Source organism: Sapajus apella, unplaced genomic scaffold, assembly GCF_009761245.1.
Source record: "Sapajus apella isolate SASKATOON/1434 unplaced genomic scaffold, GSC_monkey_1.0 scaffold122, whole genome shotgun sequence".
Classification (NCBI taxonomy): Eukaryota; Metazoa; Chordata; class Mammalia; order Primates; family Cebidae; genus Sapajus; species Sapajus apella.
In genome coordinates this window covers 3,353,298-3,368,621 of record NW_022437062.1, presented here as the reverse complement: position 1 = coordinate 3,368,621, position 15,324 = coordinate 3,353,298, and the positions used below count along the sequence as shown (strand labels likewise).

General features: G+C 39.8%; 1 long non-coding RNA gene across 1 annotated transcript in view; it reads right to left on the bottom strand.

Annotated features, from left to right (window-relative positions):
* Positions 1–3,987: 3,987 nt before the first annotated feature.
* The window catches only part of LOC116538698, a 21,951-nt gene continuing 10,614 nt past the window's right edge, over positions 3,988–15,324 (bottom strand). Inside the window, exons 2-3 of the long non-coding RNA XR_004263749.1 lie at positions 12,829–12,834; positions 3,988–4,086 (exon numbers count right to left, since the gene is read on the bottom strand). This is a non-coding gene — a long non-coding RNA (uncharacterized LOC116538698). The remainder of the gene's footprint in view (positions 4,087–12,828; positions 12,835–15,324) is intronic.

Genomic DNA, 15,324 nt, shown 5'->3' with positions numbered 1-15,324 from the left:
AAGTATATTTAGACCCCCTTTTTACGTTAACTCCTTAAGATCAGTCTCCTGCAGAGCCCATACAGTCTCATCTAACTCTCCTATGCCTAGTTCTAGTGTTCTAGCCATTCTGAATTGCTTGTTGGTCTTCTCTGTTTAACTTGCTTTGCTTCTGTATTCCCTGTTCCTTCTGTTTAGTGTCTCGTGTAACAAATCTGCTCTATCTACTAATATAAGATTTTAAATGATTACATTTACCTTGTTTCCATCTATTTTTTTTCTGTTGTGCTAATGGATATGATGCACTCGAAACTTAAAAAAAAATCTATGATAGATTCGTGTATAAGAAATTAGACTTCCTGTCTCACAGAAGCATGTGCCCCAGAAAGTTATGTGGTTTCTATAAACCATAACTCTGACCTCTTCTATGCATGTTATTTGTCCTTTTCTCTAGTAATATTTCCTAGCATATCTAGTTGTTATATTATTTTGGAAGTAAGGCCCATGATTGAAAGGATTACATTGGGATTATAGTATCAGTGACACAAATTTCTCAATAATCATTGATTTACCAATGCATTCTAGAGAATTTAACTTACTTCTACAACAAGCACGTGCATTTAGAAATATGCTATTTCAAAATAAGAAGAAAGACAACACTTAGGTAACTGGCAACACTCCTACTTTCAGGAATAAAGGCATTATTTTGACCTCCTTCAAGGTACTAAAAACTAATCGAGTTTTTAATCCCAGTTTTATTGGTTCCCTTTTCCTCAGTTTACTCATCTGCAAAATGGGGATAATAATGCCTATCCCTTGCATTATTTGGAGATTAAATCAACTCATGCCTAAAAGTGTTTAGAACAATAATGCCTGGTAATTGAGTAAAAACTCAGTAAAAATGAACTCATTATTATTATTTTCCCTATCTTTTTTTTCTCATTTTGTCAGATAAGCATTTAAAGAAATAAATAATCAATATTTTAATTAAAAGATAATGTACCTGTTATCTTTTGTGTTTCTCTTACATTCATGGTCATCTTGGAAAATAGGATCTGCTATTAGTCACGTATTCTTTGGTATAATTTAAGTATTTTATTTATTTTTCTCTGATTTGTGATAATTAGGAAATAAAATCTTGTTCCTTAGTAAAGCCATTCAATTGCCAGCAACCATGGCAAGAAGATTTGGAAAGTAGAAGGCTTCTTATAGAAATCAAGAAATTCTTTTCATTGTTATTGTATAAGGTCACTATGGTGACCACAACCCAAGTTGTTTGCTACCCACCCTTAACTGCTGGGAAAACTTGATGTTATTACTTCCTATAATTTTACATTTTCTATACAGTAATAAAATATTTAAGAAAAAACATGTGATAGTGTGTCATTTTTCCGCTTATCCCAGGCTATGTATATTTTTCTTTAACATCTAGGAATACATGAAATACTAAGTAACAAAAATTTAATGAATATTATTCATTTAATAAATGATTGATCTTATCTCCAATATCAACTAAATATCCTGAAACCTCAAAACTTCTTGGAGAGAAACAATGGCTCATGAAGCAAAAACTCTAATTTGCTTCTTTTTCTAAATAATTTTGTTTGCAAGTTCAGAATTCCTTGTCTACATGTTATGATAACAACTGGAACATGAAACTGAGGATATTTCCCTTGAAGAAGCCCAGTACTTTGCTTGAAAAGCAATCTGCTTCCTTGAAGTATCTTTTTACTTCCTGCTGTTGATTATAGTAGAAATCAAGAGATAAATTAATCCAAGTAAAGATTTAATCAAAATACTGAGTCATTCTTAAATAACCAAACAGTAAAATTAAAAAGTGATGGAATGATTTTCTACAGTTCATTTAAAGAGTAGCACAGACATTTTCAGTTACATCTTTCAGCAGTAAAGTTCATTTTCCTCTGCCACCCTCATGTTCTATTTCAAGAGTCTAATTCTAGGAACTATTTTATTTTTATATTTTTTCCTACTTATTTGACAACTTTGGTATTTAGGTTTCTTTTTTCTTCAACTTTTTGTTTTAAAGTAATTTTAAATTTACAGAAAAGTCACAAAAGAGTACAGAATGTTCTCATATACCTTTTCATCCAGCATCCTCTTATCAGCCTACTTAATGGTAGTACAAGTGTCAAAACAAGGATATTGTGGGTACAATTTTATTAATTAAACTAGAGATCTAATTTGAATTTTACTAATTGTGCCATTAATGTTCTTTTCCAGATTCAGGATCCAATCCAGAATTTCACACTGCATTGAGTTGTCCTGTCTCCTTAGTTCTCTCTAGTCTTAGTCTTTCCTTGTGAGTTGCATTGTAAAATGTCTCTCCAGTTGGATTTGTCTGCTGTTATCTCATAATTAGATTCAGGTTATACAATTTTTGGCAGGAAAATCTCACCCCAAATACCATCCTTATCAATGCATTGTGTCAGGGGTTCTTGATGTTGATATGTCTTATTAGTGATGGTGCTAACCTTAATCTTTTTAAAATATTTCAATAGCTTTGGGGCTGCAAGTAGATTTTGGTTACATAGACGAATTTTATAGTGCTAAAGTCTGAGATGTTACTGCACCCATTGTACCCATTAGTCCACTTTCACATTGCTATAAAGAACTACCTGAGACTGAGTAATTCATGAAGAAAAGAGGCTTAACTGACACACAGTTCCTTGGGCTTAACAGAAAGCATGACTAGGGGCCTCAGGAAACTTACAATTGTGGCAGAAAGTGAAGGGGAAACAAGAACCTTCTTCACATGGTGGCAGAAGAGAGAGTGAGGGGGGAAGTGCTGCACAATTTTAAACCAACAGATCTCATGAGAAATCACCCATTATCATGAGAAAAGCCTGGGAGGAAATCCATCTCTATGATCCAATCACCTCCACCCAGGTCCCTCCCCAACAGTGGGAATTACAATTTAACATTAGATTTGGGTGGGCACACAGCCAAAACATATCATTCCATCACTGGTTCCTCCCAAATCTCATGTCTCTCTCACAGTTCAAAATAGAATCATGCTTTCCCAACAGTCCTTCAAAGTCTTATCTCTTTCCAAAATTAACCCAGAAGTCCAAGTCCATAGTCTCATCTGATACAAGGCAAATCCCTTTCACCTATGGGCCTGTAAAATAAAAAAATATTCATTATTTCCAAGATACAATGAAGGTACAGGCATTGGGTAAATGATCCTGTTCCAAATGGGAGAAATTGGCCAAAATAAAGGGGCTACAGGTCCCATGCTAGTCAAAAACCCAGCAGGGCAGCCATTACATCTTAAAGCTCAGAAATAATCTCCTTTGACTCCATGTCTCACAACCAGTTAGGCTGATGCAGGGGGTGTGTTCCCAAGGCCTTGGGCAGCTGTGCCTTTGTGGCTCTAGAGGGCCCAGTGCCTGCAGCTGTGTTCACAGGCTGGCATTGAGTGTCTGTGGCTTTACCATGCACACAGTGCCAGCTGTTGGCGGATATACCATCCTGGGGTCTGGAGGACACTGGTTCTTGTCTCATAGCACCACCAGGCAGTGTCCCAGTGGGGAGTAAGTATGAAGGCTTCAAACCCACACTTCACCTCCACACTGCGCTAATAAGAAGTTTTCTCTGAGGGCTCTGCTCCTGTGGTGGAATCCTGGCCTGGACATCCAGGTGTTTCCATGCATCCTCTGAAATTTAGACTGAAGTTCCCAAACCTCAACTCTCGTGTTCTATAAATCCACAGGCCCAACAGCACACTTCAAAGGACAGAAGTCACCAAGGCTTGAGGTTTGCACCCTCTGAAGACATAATCTAAGCTGTATATTTGCCTCTTTTAGCCATGGCTGGAGATAGAGCTGCTGGGATGCACGGCACCATGTACCAAGGCTGTACAGAGCAGCGAGGCCCTGGGCCCAACCCACAAAACCATCTTTCTTTCCTAGGCATTCAGGCCTGGAATAGGAGAGGCTGCCATGAAAGTTTCTGAAATACCCTGGAGACATTTTCCTCATTGTCTTGGCTATTAACATTCAGCTTCTTGTTACTTATACAAATTTCTGCAGCTGGCTTGAATTTTTTCCCACAAAATGGTTTTATCTTTTCTACCACATAGTTAGGCTGCAAATATCCCAAACTTTTATTTTCTGCTTCCCTTTCAAAGTTCAAATTTCAGACCATTGATTTGTTCACACATATCAGTGTATGATTTTAGAAACAGCCAAGTCACGTCTTGAATAATTTGCTGCTTATCCATTTCTTCTGCCAGATACCCCAAATCATCTCTCTCAAGTTCAAAGCTTAACAAATCTAGTCTAGGGTATGGGAAAAATACTGCCAGCCTCTTTCCTAAAGCACAGCAAGAGTGAACTTTACTTCAGTTCCTAATAAGTTCCTCATCTCCATCTGAGACCACATCAGCCTTGACTTCATTGTCCATATCCCTGTCAGCATTTTTGTCAAAACCATTCAACAAGTATCTAGGAAGTTCCAAACTTTCCCACCTTTTCCTGTCTTCTGAGCCCTCCACACTGTTCCAACCTCTGCCCATTACTCAGTTCCGAAGTTGCTTCCACATTTTCAGGTGTCTTCATAGTGATGCCCTACATTCCTGATACCAATTTTCTGTATTAGTCTGTTTTCACATTGCAATACAGAACTACCTGAGACTAGGTAATTTGTGAAGAGAAGAGGTTTAATTGACTCACACAGGAAGCATTACTGGGAGGCCTCAGGAAGCTTACAATCATGGTGGAAGGCAAAGGGGAAGCAAGGACCTTCTTCATATGGTGGCAGGGGAGACAGAGAATAAGGAGGGAAGTGCCACACACTTTGAAACAATCAGATCTCATAAGAACTCACTCCCTATCATAAGAACAGAATAGGAAAGATCAGCCCCTATAATCCAATCACATCCAACCAGGTCCCTCCCCCAACATTGGGAATTACAATTCAATATGAGATTTGGGTGGGGACACAGAGTCAAACCATATCACCCATCACCAAAACATCACCAAAGTATGAGACACTGTACGCAATATGTAATTTTTTATCCATTACCCCCATTCCCACCCTCTCCCTTCTGAGTCTCCACAGTCCATTATATCATTCTGAATGCCTTTGCATACCCATAGCTTAGTTCCCACTTATAATTGAGAACATATGGTATTTGGCTTAACATTCCTGAGTTACTTCACTTGAAATAATGGTTTCCAGCTCCATCCAAGTTGCTGCAAAGACATTATTTAATTTTTTCTTATGGCTGTGTAGTATTCCATAGCGTATATATACTGCCTTTTTTTAAATTGTACTTTAACTTCTGGGGTACATGTGCAGATCATGCAGGATTGTTGCATAGGTGCATACATGGCAAGGTGGTTTGCTGCCTCCATCCCCCTGTCACCTATATCTGGCATTTCTCCCTATGTTATCTCTCCCCCATCTCCCCACCCCCCACTGTCCCTCTACTAGTCCCAACAGACCCCAATGTGTGATGCTCCCCTCCCTATGTCCATGTGTTCTCATTGTTCAACACATGCCTATGAGTGAGAACATGTGGTGTTTGATTTTCTATTCTTGTGTCAGTTTGCTGAGAATGATGGTTTCCAGATTCATCCATGTCCCTGCAAAGGACACAAACTCATTCTTTCTTGTGGCTGTATAGTATTCCATGGTATATATGTGCCACATTTTCCTTGTCCAGTCTATCATCGATGAGTTGGAACCATTTGTGTTGGTTCTAGGTCTTTGCTGTTGTAAAGTGTGCCTCAATGAACGTATGTGTGCATGTGTCTTTATAACAGAACAATTTATAATCCTTTGGATATATACCCAGTAATGGGATTGCTGGGTCAAATGGAATTTCTATTTCTAGATCCTTGAGGAATTGCCACAGTCTTCTACAATGGTCGAACTAGTTTACACTCCCACCAACAGTGTAAAAGTGTTCCTATTTTTCCACATCCACTCCAGCATCTGTTCTCTCCAGATTTTTTGATGATCACCATTCTAACTGGCATGACATGGTATCTCAATGTGGTTTTGATTTGCATTTCTCTAATAACCAGTGATGATGAGCATTTTTTCTTATGTTCATTGGCCTCATATATGTCTTCTTTTGAAATGTGTCTGTTCATATCCTTCACCCACTTTTGAATGGATTTGTTTGTTTTTTTCTTGTAAATCTGTTTTAGTTCTTTGTAGATTCTGGATATTAGCCCTTTGTGAGATGGGTCGATCGCAAAATTTTTTTCCCATTCCGTTGGTTGCCGGTTCACTGTAATGATTGTTTCTTTTTCAGTACAGAAGCTTTGGAGTTTAATTAGATCCTATTTGTCTATTTTGGCTTTCGTTGCTAGTGCTTTTGGTGTTTTAGTCATGAAGTCCTTCCCTATGCCTATGTCCTGAATGGTTTGGCCTAGGTTTTCTTCTAGGGTTTTTATAGTGTTAGGCCTTATGTTTAAGTCTTTAATCCATCTGAAGTTAATTTTAATGTAAGGTGTCAGGAAGGGGTCCAATTTCTGCATTCTGTACATGGCTAGCCAGTTTTTCCAACTCCGTTTATTAAACAGGGAATCCTTTCCCCATTGCTTGTTTTTGTCAGGTTTGTCAAATATCAGATGGTTGTAGATGTATGGCATTGCCTCTGAGGCCTCTGTTCTGTTCCATTGGTCCATATCTCTGTTTTGGTACCAGTCCCATGGTGTTTTGATTACTGTAGTCTTGTAGTATAGTTTGAAGTCAGGTAGTGTGATGCCTCCAGCTTTGTTCTTTTTGCTTAGGATTGTCTTGGCTATGCAAGCTCTCTTTTGGTTACATATGAAGTTTAAGGTGTTTTTTTCCAGTTCTGTGAAGAAGGTCATTGCTAGCTTGATGGGGATTGTGTTGAATCTATAAAGTACTTTGGGCAGTATGGCCATTTTCACAATATTGATTCTTCCCAATCATAAGCATGGAATGTTTTTCCATTTGTTTGTGTCCTCTCTTATTTCCTTGAGCAGTGGTTTGTAGTTCTCCTTGAAGAGGTCCTTTACATCCTTTGTTGTATTCCTAGGTATTTTATTCTCTTTGTAGCAATTGTGAATGGCAGTTCATTCTTGATTTAGCTCTCCGTTATTCCATTATTAGTTTATAGGAATGCTATACCACCTTTTCTTATCCACTCATTTGTTGATGGGCATATAAGTTGGTTCTATATATTTGCAATTGTGCTCTAGTAGACCTACACATGCAGGTATCTTTTTTACATAATGACTTATTTTCCTTTGGGTTGATAACAGTAGTGGGATTGCTAGATCAAATGGTATATCTGCTTAGTGTTCTTTCAGAAATCTACATACTATTTTTCACAGAGTTTGTACTAATTTACATTACCACCAGAAGTGTACAAGCATTATCTTTTCACCACAACCACACCAACATCTGTTGTTTTTTTTTTTTTTTGACATTTTAATAATGGCTATGCTTGCAATAGTAAGGTGGCAGTTCACTGTGGTTTTAGTTTGCATTTCCCTGATGATTAGTGATGTTAAGTATTTTTTCATGTATTTGTTGGTCATTTGTATGTGTGTGTGTGTGTGTGTGTGTGTGTGTTTGTGTGTGTGTGTGTGTAATTTTTTTTTTGAGAAATGCATGTTCATCTCATTTGCCTACTTTTTGATGGGATTAGTTATCTTTTTCCTGCTGATTTATTTTAGTTGTTTGTAGATTCTGGATATTAGTCCTTTATCAGATGCATAGTTTGCAAATATTTTCTCCTATTCTGTACATTGCCTGCTTTCTCTGCTTCTTATCTCTTTTGCCATACAGAAGCTTTTTAGTTCAATTATGTCCTATTTATTATTTTTGTTTTTGTTGCATTTTCTTATGGGTTCATAATCATGAATTCTTTGCCTGGGCCAATGTCCAGAAGAGTTTTTCCTAAGTTATCTTCTGGAATTAGGGTTTCAGGTTTTAGATTTAAGGTTTTGATTATCTTGAGTTGATTTTTGTATAAGGTGAAAAGATGGGGATCTAGTTTCATTCTTCTACATGTGACTATCTAGTTTTCCTAGCACTATTTATTAAATAGATTGTCCTTTTCTCAGTTTTTTTTTTTTGTATGCTTTGTAAAAAATCAGCTGGTTTTAAGTATTTGGCTTTATTTCTAGGTTCCCTGTTTTTTCCCATTGGTCTATTGTCTGCTTTTATATCAGCACCATGCTGTTTTAGTAACTACAGCCTTGTATTATAATCTGAAGTCAGGTAATGTGATACATCAAGAAATAATGAAGTAATGTAATGCCTCAGTTGTTCCTTATGCTTAAGAATACTTTGGCTATTTGGGCTCTTTTTGGTTCAGTATGAGTTTTAGGACTTTTTAAAAATATTCTGTGAAAAATGATGTTGGTATTTTAATAAGAATTGCATTGAATATGTAGACTTTTTTTGGGCAGTATGGTCATTTTCACAATATTGATTCTTTCAGGCTATCAGCATTGGATGTGTTCCCTTTTCTGTCATCCATGATTTCTTTCAGCAGTATTTTGTAGTTCTTCTTGTAGGTACTTAACCTCCTTGGTTAAGTATATTCCCAGGTATTTTATTTTTGCAGCTATTGTAAAAGAAACTGAGTTCTTAATGGTACACTCAGAGAAGTATCACTCACTCTCCATCCAGCTTATTTCCATTTCTTCTTTTTTTCTACCACTTTCTCATTTATTCTTTGTAGGGAACCAATCGCAGACTTATAGCTTGCAGTGAATGCCAAGAACAAAGTACTGAAAGACAATTCCAGCTGAGCGGGGCTAGGGGGTAGCTCTTCTGAGAGTTCCCACCCCAGCATCTGTCCACAAAGTGTTTATTGAAAGGGCTTGTATCAAACCTCCACTAGATGGTTATTTGAGGTGGGTCGCTGAGGCACTTGTGACCTTGTACATACTCGTGGGTCGCTGAGGCACTTGTGACCTTGTACATACTCAAACTGCATTTTCAGGAGGCTGTTTTTAGCTTTCCTTATCACACCACACACTCCATCTATGTCCTGTTTTCAGGGTCAAGGAATTTAATTTCCATGCACAAATAACATATATAGTGCCTCAGTAATTTCCTATACCCCAACCTCAAATGCCATGTTCATAAGCTTGAATATGTTGCCATGCGCCATTTCCCCACACCTCCCCCTTCTTTAATTCTTAGAGCGTACTGGTTATTTAATGCAAGGTAAACTTCTATTGTTCTTCTCTGGTCATAGATACATCAGGTGATAGCACAAAGCCATCTGCAGATATAAAAAAGAGTAAGTGTAGCGGCCATCAACCAAATGTGCATGTTTAACCCAGACAACCAAATATTTGGATTTAACCATTGAAAGCCTTCTTGTAATTGCTGAAGGGCATTTGTAATTACTGCAACCATTCTTCAAGTTGTTTCTTTAATTCACACTCAAGAGTGGAAATATGAGAAGACAAATGGTTGTGATAATCCCCTTGCAGATGTGCTTTTCTAAATTACTGCCAGGTGGAATTTCCTTCCCAGTTCTGGGTTAAATTTACAGGGAGACACAATCCTGCTTACTGTATTAAGATCATGACATAGGTTATATTTAACTGTACGACATTTTGATGAGACAAGGATGTAGCATACCAGCTACTGGAAGACACATTAATACTATAAAAGGATAGATTCTGCTCTATGTTAGGAACACCTTGCCCAAACAGAAGCATATAAGGGTGAGTAGTACTAATCAAGACTGTGTCAGTAACATTATTGTGCAAAAGAAGGTGTAGTTGCCATCACTAGTAATGTACTCAGCATTTGAGGGAACCTATTCGGAAAAGGAAGACCTAGTCTCCAAATGGGGTATGATCAGGGCTTAAAGCTTGTTTTCCTTTTAGATATAGTATTGATCCTGAAAGCCCATACTCTGACCAGGCAATAAAACTATTGGAGCGACTCCCAAACCCTAGTCTGATTTGCAGACATAAGATAACCACGAGGACCCCAATCAAGTAAGGTGCCATTATTAAACAGAGGCCCTTGGCGCTGCACAGGTTGTCTGCATAGAGATGAACGGATGGCCTCAAACTTCTATCTCCAGTCCCTACTCGGACTGCATAGCAGAAGACCAGGCACGTGTGCAGCTTCATTAGAGACCTCAGTAAGATTAGTGGTAAGAGCAGAAATAAAGGTCAAATGTATAAACTTACTGTCCCTTTTGCACTAATAGTAAAGATACTCCCGGGAAACGAGAGTAAACCACTTACCATGTGTTACTGTGGAAAAACAAAGAGAGAGATTACTATACAGTAAAGTCAAGAAGTCATTAAGTTTAATTTGTATCCAATTTTCAGTTAAGGGGTAAGATAGGGCATCCATCATCCTTTTGTCCAAGAAGTATCATTAGATGACAAAGGCGAGTCAGCATCCCACCATGTAATAACATTAAAAACAGGCGGATTTAGAACATGACTCCAATAAACATATTCTTTAGCTGATCCCACTTGGCAATGGACAAGAATTACCAGCCACCCCAACAACCATGTTTGTCTTACTTTCTCAGAAGCTTCCCCAATTACTGCCAGATACATAATAAACCAGTTTTCTGCAGTTGCAGGGGCTCCCCTGGCAGAAAGCTGGATAGTTGCTTGTTGATCCAATCTCTTTAGCTGTCCTCAGGTAATGTCAGGTGCCTTCTGAGTCATTACCATCATTGCTGGCTGATTCTCCAATGACAGGTCCTGTTCTCAAGGAGAGAGCCCTATATTCCTTCTTTTTCGTTTACTAAGATATACTGTAAGAGTTTGATAAGTTCATTCAATAATGGTCTAACTGGTTGAGATATAGGACATACCAGTTTTGTGTTATATGTGTTAAAGTTGCAATGCATATATAAGCTGAACACTAAGATAGTAATATCGATTATTCATTTTTATAGTTTGTGGAAGGCATAAAGTTATAATATATTTAAACAAATGTGCAATTATCTTTAGTTTTTTTCTCTGGTTTGGGAAGTAGCATGTATTAAACCTGTATAAGTGTCCATGGTAATGTGGATAAATTTGAAACGTATAAAAGGTGGATACTGAATAACATCAGTTTGCCAGATAGCATTAGGCACCAGACCTCGTGGGCTGGCCCCAAGTCCTAAGGAAGAAGGAGAGAGAAAATGCTTTTGGCAATCGGAACAAGTCTTAATAATCATGCGAGCTTGTGCAAGTGTCAAATGAAACTGTTGTTTAAGGCTGCGGGCATTCTGATGAAAAGAAGTGTGATCAGCTTGAGCTTGCAAAAACTGTAGAAAGTCTGCACATCACATCTGTGATCACACCAGAGCATCAGCTTGAGCATTCCCTCCTGATAAGGTAACCTACAATGAGAGTGAATATATGTGATGTAAAGATGGTGACGACAGGCACAGAGGAGCTCTTGCACTGAGAGAAACAATGTTAGTAAACATTCATTAGTAATGCCCTTCACATGTGCAAGATCTAAATAAATAATGTTATACACCGCATATGTGGAATCACTAACTATATTTATGTCTTGGTGAGGAAAAGTTTGTAAGGCCAATATTAGGGCACTCTGCCTGTTGCATAGTTTTAAAATGTTCTGGATTTTGTGTTGCCAATTTTGCAGGGCATCTTGCCACACTATAGCTGTCTTTTCAGTTTTTACTGAACCATCTATAAAGACCGGCAACATGAAGTAAGGGCTTAGAGACAGAATAGATACAAATTTAACAGGCACAATTTGCAAAAAGCTTAGGAGCTTAAAGGCTGGTATATGAAAGCTGATATTACCAATAAAGTCAGCCATTGCTACTTGCCAGTCAAGATCACAAGCTAAGAGAGTACAAAATAGTTCCTTGCTTAATGGTAGGAAAAGAATAGCAGGGTTATATCTTGATAATTCAACACAACGTTGGCATCCCTTTATGAGAAGAGAAGCTATTAAATCTGTGTTTTTTTGTATATGTTTAGAGGGATTATGAGACAGGTAAATAGCACATAAAATACAGAAATGTCAAAAGATAAAGCCTACCTGCTAAACTAAGGCATGGAAGGGATGAGTATTTTAAATAATTTTTACCATATTTTCTGATCTTAGAAAGTTATTAGAACGTGACTACAAGTCGCCAAAAAAATAAACATGCATTGAGTTAGCTTACATATGCAAAAGAAATAAAAAACTTTAAAAAATGTATTTAAGCGCTGGCCATTTTCTTGCATTAGCTCTTAGCTGAAATGTCTTAGAAGTGAGCTCGGGAAAGTAGGGCTGTGGCCGGTTTCGTCCCATCTGCTCCAGGCTCCTTAGGCAGCTTCTCTTTCTAACAGCCTGCCACCTGTTGCTACTCTTGCCCTCAGAGGAAGGAAGACTATAAGTGGCTGAAACAGGCGAGAATATGAGCAGGTGGTAAGGTGCGTGTGTAATCACGGAGGCAGGAGGAGAGAGGGTAACGGGCTGGGAGAAGCCGTCTCCTCATCCTCCAGACCACCTACGCCTGGAGCCAACCCTGTCAGGTAAGGTACTAAAAATTTACTAGGCTTTTATTACTATTTTTACTACCCTTAAGCAGAGAGGCTCAGGGGAGGAGCAGACATGCAGCACAGGGTCTGCTTTGGAGTTTCCCAGCCACAGTGTGTTGTAAACATTTTACAAAATAATGAAACAAACATTCCTCACTGGTGCGACTATCTTCTGACGGTGACAGCAGCTGGCAGAGCTCGCCCACCTCAGCCTAGTGAGCATTTAACATATGGCTATGGGAGAGCGCCCCTCATTAGCGGGCTTCCCCCCCAGAGCTCTGTACTCTAGGCTGCTTCACACCCCTCTGCCCACCTTAGGCTGGTAAAATCGGGGTTGCGCATGGACTGTTTCTTAGACCTTTACCTGGGGGGCAGGGAAGACAAGGAATTGCTTGTCAGCTGAGACATGCGAGGGGTGGCAGGGAAGGGCAGAAGTAGGAAAAGCAGCAGCGCAGCAGGCAGCAGGCCGCTTTCTGGGCACAGTTACTAAGGCACGTGACCATGGCGAGGAGGATCCTCAGGCTGCCTGCAGCCACCTGAGGACTCCCCTCCATCACCACAAACCCAGAAAGGGGCAGCTTGTCTAGACTGTCAGAGACCTAATGGACACTCCATGGCATCTTAGCAACTCTCCTGCCCTGGGCCTCTGTGGGCAGCAAGAAAGCCAGAGCTTTCTGGGATAAAACCCAGGCGGCAGCATGCAGCTTTCCCCTGTACGCCAGGGAAATAGAAAAAGCACAAGGCTAGAAAGGCCGATACTGGAAGTCGGGAGTAAGAATTTGCATAACCAGCCACTTTCCTTCCCTCCTGGAGGCAGCCCTCCAGCAGGGAAGCTTGTGAAGGGAATGTGGCCAGGTGATCATACAGATGTTTGCTTACTGAGAGTCTTATCCAAGAACTGTCCCTTGGGCAGCCTACAGTCTCCTAAGGGGTGATGGGAGGTGCTGTTACCTAAATGGGGCCAACAGATGCAGGTCCCTTTACCGGTGAAGGAAAGGAGGGCAATGGCTTTTCTATAGGGGGAGGAAAAGGCTACAGTCAGTCCTTAGCCTCATTAGAAAAAAAAATCTTCTCTTTTCCCTGTAGAAGGGAATTAAGTGGGGAGAGAAGTCTCTCCCTGTTGTTCTGGTTTCTGTTTTTCCTTGTCCTTTAAATCTCCTGAATTCTCTTCAGGGGGAGAAGATGGGTGATGTGACTCACTGCAACCTGGTAGATAAAAAGGATACCACACAGAGCGTGCCAGTGCCCTGGTGGTCAAAATAGTGACATTAGTAAAATGATCTTGCTCATAGCCTCTTTTCAGGCAGCAATCTACCTGCTCCCATAACTCTAATCTCACATTTCTTTTGGAAGTAACTAATTTGTTTTTTATTTTATGGGCTCATAGGTGGAAGGGACTTAACTTGCCTTCTCTCAGATGAGACTTTGGACTATGAACTTTTGAGTTAATGCTGAAATGAGTTAAGACTTTGGGGGACTGTTGAGAAGGAATGATTATATTTTGCAATGTGAGAAGGACATGAGACTTGGAATGGGCCAGGGCAGAAGAATATGGTTTGGATTTGCGTCCTCAGCCAAATCTTAGGTCAAATTATAATCCTCAATGTTTGAGAAAGGGACTGGTCAGAGGTGACTGGATCATGGGGGTGGATTTACCTCTTGCTGTTCTAATGATAGTGAGTTCTCATTAGAACTGGTTGTTTAAAAGTGTGTGGTATCTTACCCCTCACTATCTTTCTCCTCCTCTGGCCTCCCCCTCCTCCTCTTACTCTTTGCCTTCTTCCATGATTGTAAGTTCATTTTATTTATTTTTTTCTTCCCCATTTATTTATTTTATTGCATTTTAGGTTTTGGGGTACATGTGAAGAACATGCAAAATTGTTACATAGGTACACACGTGGCAGTGTGATTTGCTGCCTTCCTCCCCATCACCTGGCATTTCTCCCCTTGCTATCCCTCCCCAGCTCCCCACCCCCTATCGTCCCTCCCCTATTTCCCCCCAACTGACCCCAGTGTGCAGTGCTCCCTTCCCTGTGTCCATGTGTTCTCATTGTTCAACACCCGCCTATGAGTGAGAACATGCAGTGTTTGATCTTCTGTTCTTCTATCAGTTTGCTGAGAATGATGGTTTCCAGGTTCATCCATGTCCCTACAAAGGACACAAACTCATCGTTTTTGATGGCTGCATAATATTCCATGGTGTATATGTGCCACATTTTCCCTATCCAGTCTATCGTCGATGGGCATTTGGGTTGGTTCCAGGTCTTTGCTATTGTAAACAGTGCTGCAATGAACGTTCATGTGCACGTGTCCTTATAGTAGAACGATTTGTAATCCTTTGGATATATACCCAGTAATGGCATTGCTGGGTCAAATGGAATTTCTATTTCTAGGTCCTTGAGGAATCGCCACACTGTCTTCCACAATGGTTGAACTAATTTACACTCCCACCAACAGTGTAAAAGTGTTCCTATTTCTCCACATCCTCTCCAGCATCTGTTGTCTCCAGATTTTTTTTTCCCCATTTATTTATTTTATTGCATTTTAGGTTTTGGGGTACATGTGAAGAACATGCAAAATTGTTGCATAGGAACACACGTGGCAGTGTGATTTGCTGCCTTCCTCCCCATCACCTACATCTGGCATTTCTCCCCTTGCTCTCTCTCCCCAGCTTCCAACCCCCCACCGTCCCTCCCCTATTTCCCCCCAACTGACCCCAGTGTGTAGTGCTCCCCTCCCTGTGTCCATGTGTTCTCATTGTTCAATACCCGCCTATGAGTGAGAACATGTGGTGTTTGATCTTCTGCTCTTGTGTCAGTTTGCTGAGAATGATGGTTTCCAGGTTCATCCATGT